Source organism: Mesocricetus auratus, unplaced genomic scaffold (genome assembly GCF_017639785.1).
Source record: "Mesocricetus auratus isolate SY011 unplaced genomic scaffold, BCM_Maur_2.0 Super-Scaffold_100011, whole genome shotgun sequence".
NCBI lineage: Eukaryota > Metazoa > Chordata > Mammalia > Rodentia > Cricetidae > Mesocricetus > Mesocricetus auratus.
Window position 1 is genome coordinate 9,993,210 of NW_024429195.1, and position 11,529 is coordinate 10,004,738.

The 11,529-nt window shown below is 43.2% G+C and overlaps 1 protein-coding gene across 10 annotated transcripts in view; it reads right to left on the reverse strand.

The window, feature by feature from the left end:
* The window catches only part of Dclk1 (doublecortin like kinase 1), a 283,576-nt gene that overhangs the window by 253,154 nt on the left and 18,893 nt on the right, over positions 1-11,529 (reverse strand). The window lies entirely within an intron of this gene.

Here is an 11,529-nt window from a genome sequence, read left to right on the forward strand (position 1 = left end):
GTTCCATTTCATTTCTGAAACTGTTGTGTTTTTTTTCTCTTTTTGCTTAATGTGTTTGCAAAGATTTAAGCTAATCAGAGAAATCTGTCACAGAATACTGATAATACCACCAATGTCCTCAGTTCTGGAGGTTCAAAGCTCCCATTGGGGGCAGATTCTTTCCCTGACTCTTGTTGGCTCTTCACCAATTTTTAAATCCATCAGTCAGGTCTTTCTTTAGTCACTGGATGACAAGGGCAGTCTATAGAAGATTTAGGTCAGGTCGTCTGACTAAGGTGGTGAGATCTTTCTGTCACAATATCTGCTGTTCCCTCACAGGACAAAGTTGCTTCCAGTGGCTCTCAGAGTGCTCCTAAACTGGCAGATGGAGTCTGTTTTTTAAATTGTCTCAAGAGTGTTTCACAAGTAGGAACTCAAGGTAGGATGCAATGATTGGTAGCTCACAGTCTGGCTAAACTGACAAGAAGCCTCACATTTGCTTAGTGCTCCTCGCCCTTGGAGCCTGAGGTGATCAAATGGCCATGGGTTCTGTGCTCTTTGCTGAACACTGGAAGCAAAATGCTAATTCAAAGAGTGTGGCCTGGGACAAACTGACCAATTGTTCAACATGATGGTCTGAATGAAAATGCCTCCTATAGGCTCACGGGGAGTGGCAAGAGGTATGGCCTTGTTGGAGTAGGTGTGACCTTGTTGGAGGAAGTGTGTCACTGGGGATAGGCTTTGAAGTTTCAAATGCTCAGGCTTGGTTTGTTCTTTCTGCTGCCTGCAGATCTGAATGTGGAGCTCATGTCTGCCTGCATGATGTCATGCTTCCTACCATGACAATGGACTGAACTTCTGAACTGAAAATCAGTCCCAATGAAATGTTTTCCTTGTAAGAATTGTCATGGCCATAGTGCCTCTTCACAACAACGAACCCCTAACTAAGACATCCAGCAGCTAAGATACCAAATCATGAACTTCTCAAAGCTTTTACCAAGTCAGACCTTGGAGATTCAGAGGCCAGCAGGACACCTTCCCTGGCCACATGCTATAAAATCTTAAGGAAGAAACAGGCATACATTATACCAACACAATGAGGAGTTATAGCCTATATACAATAGCAGTGAATGAGTTCCAAGAGACAGAACTAGGAGTCCTCACAGGAAACAAGGAAATGGTCTGTAGATAAGATGACTTTTAAGTGGAATCTTGAGAGATGAGGGAGTTTTTGCTTTCCAGAGCCAAACAGTGCTGGTAATTCAGAGAAATGTGTTGAATCATTAGAGTGATAATATTCAGTATAAATGTGAGTAGTGACTGACTCTCAGAAGATAGTCAACAAACAAGGGTAACAATATTAATATACCATTATGATAAAATGGGTGACCAGCACATTGATATCCTTAAGGATACAATTGAAGAAGCAAGTAAAGAATATGACATCCAGGTTGCATTGACAATTGACTGATGATAAGTGGATTGACAAAACACACCACTGAGAGTCCATCTTGATAGTTTAGTTTCAAAGGAAATAACACAAAATGACTAATTCTACATCCATGGTATAACCACTGTAATTAGCAGTGACCAGTGACCTTAGGAAATCATGGAAACAAATGCAGAAAATAAGAATAATATATGTAGATCACATATCACAGCTCAAGCTATTTCATCAGTGGCAACCCCCAAAATACAAGGTAAATGTTATTATAGCAACTTTAAAGATGAAACAAATCCAGAGAGTTTGGTTTGCCAAGGGCCATACCACCGGTGAGTGTTAGGGTCAGGAATTGCTCTTCAAAAAGTTTCAGCCCAAATGTCATGTTCTTGATATCATTACAGGAATTGTTTCCATGTAAAAAGGCATATTCACAAAAGAAAAGAAGATTGGTCATCATTAAGGGGCAATCTGAATAGTGGGCTCCTATTGTATATTTCAAACATGATTTTTCTCAAACCAAAAATAACCAAATAAACCCTTGGTATTTCAAAGTAACAACTGATGGTAATCAGTAACTGCCCTGGTTACTTTTTGTCAAATTAATACAAACTTATTCACACCTGAGAAAAGCGAATCTTTATACTAAAGAATTGTCTTCATCAGTATGCTTATGGGGCATTTTTTGATTGCTAATTGATGTTGGAGGATCCAGCCCACTGTGGGCAGTACCATCCTTAGGCGGGTAGGACTAGCCTATGCCAGAAAGGTAGCTTGAGCAAGGCAGAGACACCAGTGGGCAGAGTTCCTCCCTGTCAGCGTTTTATCTCAGCAACAGAGAAACAAACTAGAAAGCAACCTATCATGATGCTAAATTTGTTACTTTTCTTTTAACACTTAGTGACAATTAATAAAGCAGGCATTATCATTCTTATAAGCATGGGAGATAAAACACCATCATCAGAGAGCTAATTGCTCCCACTGAGAGAACGTTTTTTCAGGTAGAGGACAGATTTCTGACTCAAATCTATCAGTTTACTAAACTAGTGTATCTTTTCTGTGACATGTAACTGCTTCCAGTTATGCTTAAATAAAATATATAAACATCAAATTCCTCATCCTAAGCAAATCCAACACACAGGATTTGAATTCTAAACAATCAGTAAGTAGGTGGGGGTGGTTTGAATAAAATGGCCCTCATATGATAGAGCTGAATGTTTGTTTCCCAGCTGGTGAACCATTTAGGAAGGATTAGGAGGTGTGGCCTTGTTAGAGGAAGCTTATCCATGGAGGTGGGCTTTGAGGTTTCAAAAGCTCGCTCTCTCTCTCTCTCTCTCTCTCTCTCTCTCTCTCTCTTCCTCTCTCTATCTCTCTCTTTCCCCCTCCCTCCCTCCTCCACTCTCCCTCCCCCCCCTCTGCCATGTTTCTTGTTGTTTCCTGCCATGTGATCATGGGCTATAAGTAGACCTCCAATCAAACTATTTCCTTTTTTTTTTTTTTTTTTTTTTTTGGTTTTACAAGACAGGGTTTCTCTGTATTGTTTTGGAGGCTGTCGGTCCAGCCTGGCCTCGAACTCACAGAGATCCGCCTGCCTCTGCCTCCCGAGTACTGGGATTAAAGGCGTGTGCCACCACCGCCTGGCTAAACTATTTCTTTTAAAACTTGCCTTGGACATGGTGTCTCCACAGCATTAGCTCAGGGACTAAGATGTCAGCATAGTAGTTAGTTTTTCAGTACCGTGACAAACACTTGAGATAATCAACTTAGAAGGAGAAAAGATTTATTTTAGTTCATGGGCTTAGAAATTCCAGTTCACGGTCTACTCACCACATTTCTTTTGGGCCTGTGGAAAAGTAACACATCGAGGCAGAGAGCATGTGGTGTGTTAAACCACCCACTTCATGGACGAACCAGGGAAGGAACTGGAGAGGGGGCTCAGGAGTTGAAGGCATGCACTGATCACGCAGAAAACACAGATATGGTTTGTAGAATCCCCAACTGGAAATTTTCATCTGCCTGTAACTCCAGCTCTGGGGACATGACACATCTGGCCTCCGTGATTAACTGAACTTATGTGCATGCACACATAGACATATAATTAAAAGTGAAGTAATTATTTTTTAAATAAAAATAAACATATCAGGGGCAGGAGTGGCTTGGCCCCGCAACTCCTGAGGACATTTCCCAGGGATCTAAAGGCATCGCACTATTTCCCATTTTTTAAAGGGTCCAAGTTGAGGAACGAGCCTCCAAACAGACAGATCCCTGAGGGGTAACCAAGATTTGAACCAGGTGAGGAAACAAAATGAATTGCTCAGCCTTAAGAAGAAACCACAAGCCATGCAGTGGTGGTGCATGCCTTTAATCCCAGCACTGTGAGTTCAAGGCCAGCCTGGTCTAACAAGGCTACATAGAGAAACCCTGTTTTTGGAAAAAAATAAAAAATAAAAAAACAAGAAGAAACTACAATCTAGACTTTACCAGGCTGAAACCTAATCCTGTGCACAGCTGACTTTAAAGTCCGAGCCTCTCCCCCATCCCACTAGGGTCCCCAGTTCCCAGCCAGCGGTGAGGCCAGGCTGTGCTTCCAGCCGCTGTGAAGCAGATGTCACCACTACCAGGTGACCCCAGAGTAGTCTTAGAACAGCCTCTGTGTCCTACAGAGGGGCCTTTGGAGAGTGGGTGCCCTGTTCTGCTTCAGGACCTTCAGGGCTTCCTATCCTAGAAACCCGACTTTGGTTGAAACTACTGCTTCCGGAACACACACCGCTGCAGGCACCCATCATGGATCACAGCAGGCAGAAGAGGGTGTTGCTCTTCCCAAATTAGTAGAATTAACATCTACATGAGAACACTCGTAGAGTCTAAGTCTTGATTAGCCACCAAACACACATAATCTAAAATAGCACACCCGACTCTGAACACTTCAACTCTCTAAGTAAAATGTCATAATTATTTTTAAGCTCCCCTTTCTTTGAAATCGGTGAAGATATTTCCATCGACTCCCAGATCTGGTGAGTTGGGACGATGGCTGAACATGTGCTCCCAGCTTTTGTCAAAAATTTAAATCTGACATTTGAGGATGCAAACTAAATTATCAACATAACTATTTCTTATACTAACTGCAAACAAAGCTAAAAAGTGCTGCCCAATTCCCCATATAGATAATAAATCATAATAGCTAAAAAATGTAGATCAGAAAGAATGGTTTAAACTTGACAATGGGAATAAGACCTATCACAGAAAAGCTTTATTTTCTGAGGATGAGGGGGAATCACTATTAATAACAGATACAGAAAATCTTTTCAGGTTCAATGAATTCTTATTTCTTACTTTTTATTTAGAAGCTTTCAATTTTCACATTTTTATCCTTACTGTCTGCTATAGTCAAGGTCAGCTATTTAGTGACATTGATTTCTTTCTATAGTTTACTCTATAAAGACAATTTTTAAAGACCCTTTATGCTTTTAATTACTCATATTTAACTTGTGTGTATGAGTGTTTGCTTACAGATTTGTCTATGCACTATTCGTATGCAGTGACCACAGAACCTAGGAAAAGGCATTGGATCCCCTGGAACTAGAGTTACAGATGGTCAGGAGCTACCAAACACAGGTCCTCTGCAAGAGCAGCTAGTGCTCTTCACCTCTGAGCTACAAATCTTTCCAGCTCCAATCTCAGTTATCGTTACTTCAGATTAAAATAACTAAAACGGATGGGGAAAAGCAAAGTGGATCTTATGATATGTACTCCTCTAATTCTTTAGACATGATAAGAGATCAACAAACTGAAGCCATTACGACAACATTCTGCAATGTGTTGTGTGCATTAGTCCCTCCCTCTCTTTCCCTCCATAACTGTGGAATTTTCCATTTGATGTTTTCAGGCCATGGTTGACCTCTTGGGTCACTAGACACATGGAAAAATGTAACAACTGGTAAAGAGGGCATACTGTGCTTCAACAAAATGGTTCTGAAGATTTTTCACATCAGAAAGATGATAAATGTCTTGCTCATGCGGCCATGCTAGTGGTGGTGGACTTTACAAAGTACATTGCTTACTTGAAATACGACAGATAAACAGGAAGCAACCTGTTTTTTTTTCCTCTGCTACCTGAGCATGCTCCAGCACTATACACGCTTATCTACCTGTGTTTTTCCAGTAAAGACTATCTGGTTTACTGTTGCTGTATTTCAGAGGGCTGGGAGTCATTGGGAAATGCCTTGCCTATGGTCGTCTCTGTACAAACGAACTGCCTGTTCTTTGTATTTCCAAGGAAGGGTCAATAATCATGACTTTAGACGATTTACCAACCGTGGGCAGCCAGAGTGACATTTCCATGAAAGGATTCGAGAGAGTCGTGCTACGCTTATCTCAGATCTCGTTTCTCTGTGACTTAGTAATTTTAAAAAGCAATATTTCAAACGACTTCCAAGAGGGGCAGCTTGGCAGGGTGAGTGAGCAGCCAGCACTGAGAGAGGAGAAGTGACCCTCGGGCTCTCAGATTCTGGGAACCTCTGTGAAAACGTGGGACGGTGGAATGCGACTTTGGCTTCAGTTCGCAGATGTCCCCTCTGCTCCTGGCAGGCCCCTCAGTCAGATAAATAAAGCGCTACTGAAAATAGGGCTCGGCACATTTTTCTGTGACTTCTGCAGCCACAACAGCTGATAGCCTGACGACGTGATGAGCCGGTGGACTGCGGTGTGGGAAGAGAAAGGTTTTAGCTAAGCAGTTGTGGATGCTTCTATTCATGAGCCACCATGGTCATCTGAGCCGACCGCGGCTTCCTGTAGACACCTTAGACAGCGAGGCGTTTCCAGTATGGTGATTTTCTTAGTTCCATCTAAAAATAATCTCAGGGAAAAAATGCGCCAGAGGCTGAATGAACTCCGAGGCTAGGACTTAATGCGCCGCTGGGAGGCAGCGATTTAGGAGGCCACGTGGTGGCGAGAACCCGTGAGAACAGTGTGTGCACCTTGCCCTCCAGCGCCCGGTTCCCCTGGGTAACAAGAGGGAACCGCGGGCACAGTTTTCACTGTTACTGCTAAGCAGCACCACCAGCCGTTGCCACCCACAACACATCTGTGTGCTGCCTGACGGCAAAAGTGAAATCCTCGCAGCTTGAACATTGTCCGCGCTCCTTGCTGTGCAGCTGCTAAAAGCGCTCAAGCATTTCTGTTATTAAAAACTCTATTTCTTCAATGCAAAGATACTGTCTTTAAATATTTGCTTATGTATTTAACATACTGCTTCATGGTGCAGACCTGAGTAAGCAATTTAAAAAAATAAAGAAATAGCGGGGTGGTGGTGGTGCACGCCTTTAATCCCAGCACTCGGGAGGCAGAGGCAGGCGGATCTCTGTGAGTTCGAGGCCAGCCTGATCTACAAAGAGTTAGTTCCAGGACAGCCTCCAAAGCCACCAGGCAATGAGAAGTTAGCTTAGTTGGTTAGAGGGTGGTGCTAATAAAAATTTGTGCAAATCATCATAAGGCTGTTCCTGATGTAGCATACAGATGGCCATGCCATTGTGTGCTAAGTGTGCTGACTAGTTTTTATATCAACTCGACACAATCTAGAATCCTTTCGAGGGAAACACGGTGGAAAAAAATTTCTCCCCCAGATTGCCCTGTGGGCAAGTCTGTAGTGCATTTCTTGGATTAATGATTGGTGTGGGAGGGCGCAGCCCCAGCTCACTGTACGTGATGCTATGCCTGGGCAAGTGGTTCTGGAGTGTTTAAGAAAGCAAGCCATGAGGACCAAGCCATAGGGAGCACTCCTCCATGGCCTCTGCATCAGCTCCTGCCTTGAATTCCTGCCCTGGCTTCCCTCAGCAAGGGTATGGTACAACTCTCAGACACAAGTCAAATAAACCCTTTCCTCCACACACAGTCATCACATCGATAGAAACTGCACCAAGACACAGAGGTGAGATGTCATTCCCTACCCCGAGTGTCCCTCAGTAGGAAGGCTTGCAGAGCCCGGCTGTTTCTCAGAGGCTTACCACAGCAACCTGTCTCTCCCAGAACCATCCAAACACTCTACGCGAGCAAACTATTGATTGGGCAGATTTTCCTTGAGACCTGAAATGATTCAAGACTCCTGGGGTCCATGAGGAGAAGGGCTTTATTTTTGCTGCTGAGAATTCCAGCAAAACTGCTTAATTCTCTTGGACTCTCTCATCCAACCCTTCTGCACAGAAAACTGTGCTTCCAGAAATACAGCCGACTCCAGTAGTCAGTTAGAATAGCTACAGTGGGTATGAGACATCATCTGTCTGTCTCGACTGTGTATCTACCTATCTACCTGTCCTTCCATCCCCCCATCCCTCCCTACTCTGAAAACATTAAAATGAGAGTCCGTGGTGGAAATCCTCCACAGGCCTGATTCTTTTTTGTTTGTTTGTTTTTGTTTTTTGAGACAGGTTTTCTCTGTGACTTTGGAGGCTGTCCCGGAGACCAGACTGGTCTCGAACTCACAGAGATCCACCTGCCCTCTGCCTCCCCAGTGCTGGGATTGAAGGCGTGTGCCACCACCACCCAGCCCACAGGCCTAACTCTTAATGGCTTGTTTTCCAGGCTGGTGCTATGAGAGGCGGCTGAACCATTAAGAGGTAGACTGTGATATTTCAATTGTGTCCTGACAAATAAAGCTTGCTTGGAGTCAGAGGGTGGAGCTAGACACTAGCTAACCATAGAGATTTGGAGGACTGTAGAGAGAGAGGAGACAGGAAGTAGGAAGGCGGGGCAGAGAGAGGATCTTCTCACAGAAGCAACTGGTGGCTTCCCCTGTTCTCTGATCTTTCAGGTTCTTACCCGATATCTGACTCCTGATTTTGTATTGATAAAGATTTATTAGATTAACGCTTCAGTAGACCTTCATGGGAAGCCTGGTTTTGGAGACACTCCCTAGAAGAGGAATGTAGATCCTTCACCCTTCAAGGCCTCTTTCTCACTTCCTAGCCAGATGAGTGGCTTTGTTCACCTGCCTGAGTTTCTACCACAGACTGCTGCTTTGCCGCTGGCCCAGAGGAATGGGCAACTGCAGACCTGTGAGCCCAAGCACTTTTCTCTTTATAAGTCAGTGATCTCAGGATTCTCAGTGGGGTGATGGAACGCTGCGTGTCCCTATTCCATCCAAAAATGTTCCCAATAAATTCACGGGTGTCCTTTTTTTTATTAATTTATTTTGTATATTCCAATGCCAGTTCCCCCTCCCTCCTTTCCTCCTGCTTCTCCCTCTCCTCCCCCCACCTCCCATCTGTTCCTCGGAGGGGATAAGACCTCCTCTAGGAAATCTACTAGCTCTGCCCATTATCTCATTGAGGCAGGACCAAGGCACCTCTCCACCCCCACACCCTAGGCTGAGCAAGGCATCTCTCCACATAGAATGGGCTCCACTAAGTCAGTTTGTGCATTAGAGTTAGATCTTGGACACACTGCCTCATATATTGTCCCAGCTGCACCATTGTCACCTATATTAAGGGAGTCTAGTTCAGTCTTATGCAGGTTCCTCATTGGTCAGACCTGAGTCAGTGATCTCTCACTAGCTCTGGTCAGCTGGTTCTGTGGGTTTCTCCATCATGGTCTTGACTCCTTTGTTCATATTATTGCTCCTCCCTCACTTCAGTTGTACTCCAGGAGCATGGCCCATTGGTTAGTTGTGGATTTCTGCATTTGCTTCCATCTGTTTCTGGAAGACGGCTCTAACTTCTCTGGGGTTATGGGTTGTAGGCTGGGTATCTTTTGCTTTATGTCTGGTGTCCACTTATAAGTGAGTACATACCACATTTGTCTTTATAGTTTGGGTTACCTCACTCGTGATGTTTTTTTCTAGTTCTGTCCATTTGCCTGCAAATTTTAGGATGTCATTGTTTCTTACAGCTGAGTAGTACTCCATTGTGTAACTATATCACATTTTCTTTATCCACTTTTCAGCTGAGGAGCATTTAGCTTGTTTCCAACATCTGGCTATTGTGAATAATGTTCACAGGTGTTCTTCACCTGATCTTCCCTGGTATAGAGATCACCATAACAAGCCATGGAGTGTCACTCCCTCAAATTCCAACTACATCATTTGTTGTCTTTAGACACGTTTTAAGCATGATTTTTTTAAACACATTTAACAAATTATGTCTTTGTACACTTCTCCTCTTAGTAAGAACAATAACCCAACTGTTGTAGAGACTGAACACACTCATACATGCCATATGCTTAGATTAATGCTCAACAAACCTGTTATCATTATTATACTTCAATGGTTCTGCCCACACATTGTCATGGCTGAAGTCACGGGCAATCTACAACACAGGAAGTCACATGTTTTCAAAACTCATCTGCTGATAAGCCAAAACTTGAATACTAGTCTTTGGCTATTAAATGCTGGGTTATTTCCGATTACACTGAATTACTGACATCGATTATTTACATTATTCCATAACCATTGTGAAATGTCCATGCTAGGCAAATTCAGAAAAGAAGAAACTACTGAGAACATTATATCAAATTGAGGATAAAATAATAGATTAGTTGATGCAAGTATTGACTGAAGCAGTGGCCCCTGACTTCACGATTTGGTATATAGCTATTTTGAATACCTCAAATTCTAAATGAGAAAAACAAAAAATCAGAAGAGGGAGAGGGTCGGGGGAAGGGAGGCGGAACACTCGTGAGTAATTCAGTTTTCCCAGTTACCTAAGATAAGGTACAGAGTGAGTGGTTTCCTTATAGTACTCTTATCCGCACTTTGTTCTCATCCCTTCCCCTCCCCATGGCCTGCCTGTGTCCCCAGTGTCACTCGCCCACTACTGGTCCTCTCCCTCCAACCACATAATGCCCTTTCCTATGCATGTGTTTTACTTTATGTCTTAAGATTTACTTTTTTTCTGAGAACAGGTAAACTCCTGTCTTGAAGAAATCCAGCTCAGGAAAATGCAGACCTACAAGGTGGTTGCACAGCCTGAGATGGACTTAAATGTCCAAATGTGATGTTCGTCTCCTTGTTGCCGCCATAATCTGCAAGCCTGTGATGGACTTGCTGGCCACTGACATAGAGATGACATTCAAGCCTCTTAGCTCCTGAAGGTGCAGAATGTTACACCTGTGAGCCCTCATCCATGCCCACATTTATGAGGCAAGCTGAAGATAGATGGTCAGCACTCACAGACAACTGTCACGGTATTTCTTTTCCAACGAATTTTAATAAGTTAGGACATTAAAATGGGTCCCTGGGGAGTGAGTGATTCTTCACCACTGACACTCCGTATAGTATTAGCATCTATTCTCATTCATAAACTTTGGATGTGTTAGCCTTTAGGAACTTTCATGAGAGTTCTACTTAGTACAAGTCTCTTGGTTATGAATGTAGTGTAGGTTTTACGACAAGCTAAACATGCAACTCCTTCAAAGTGTAGAAAGTTGTTCAAAAAAGACCATTCAAAACCACATTTCAGGGATGGTTTCTGAGGAGGGAAGATGATTTAAAGGTAAAGAGGCCTCTGGTAGGTTGGCCATGTCCTTGAATGTATGAGCAGAATAAACTGGATTCAATGGGTTACTTAAAAAAAAAATAGAGGGCACAAAATTGGAAGAAGGTGAGGAGGTGGGGGTTGATTTGGGAGGCGTTAGGGGAAGTAGTAGGGGAAGAAAATGCATTGCATGAAATTCTTAACATATTAATAAAGATATTTTGCAAAAACAGATGTTTCAAGCAAAGGTAATAATGCTCAAAACGATCACCACGACCAAACAGGCACTGTCCAACTCCAAAGGAGGAGCAAACAAACGAGCAGATGAACAGTGTGGATTTTCCTAGTAGTACATACCTGACAAGTAGCCTATGTGGAAACACGCCTTTCCTTAGCTATAGATTTTAAAGTCTCTACAGTGCCATTGAATCTGACTAGCAAACATGTCTGAGACACAGCATCATCAGGTGTGATTTAGCTCAACAATTGCTTGTCTATTTTTCCCCTTCAGCCTTGGCTTCTCTCAGCACCTGGCTCTAACAGGCCTTAGAGGACACAGGACAAATTTGAAATCAGAAGACGGAACAGCACTGTTATGCTAAGCAAATACTCACAGAAATAATAAAAATGATGGTTTCCTCTACA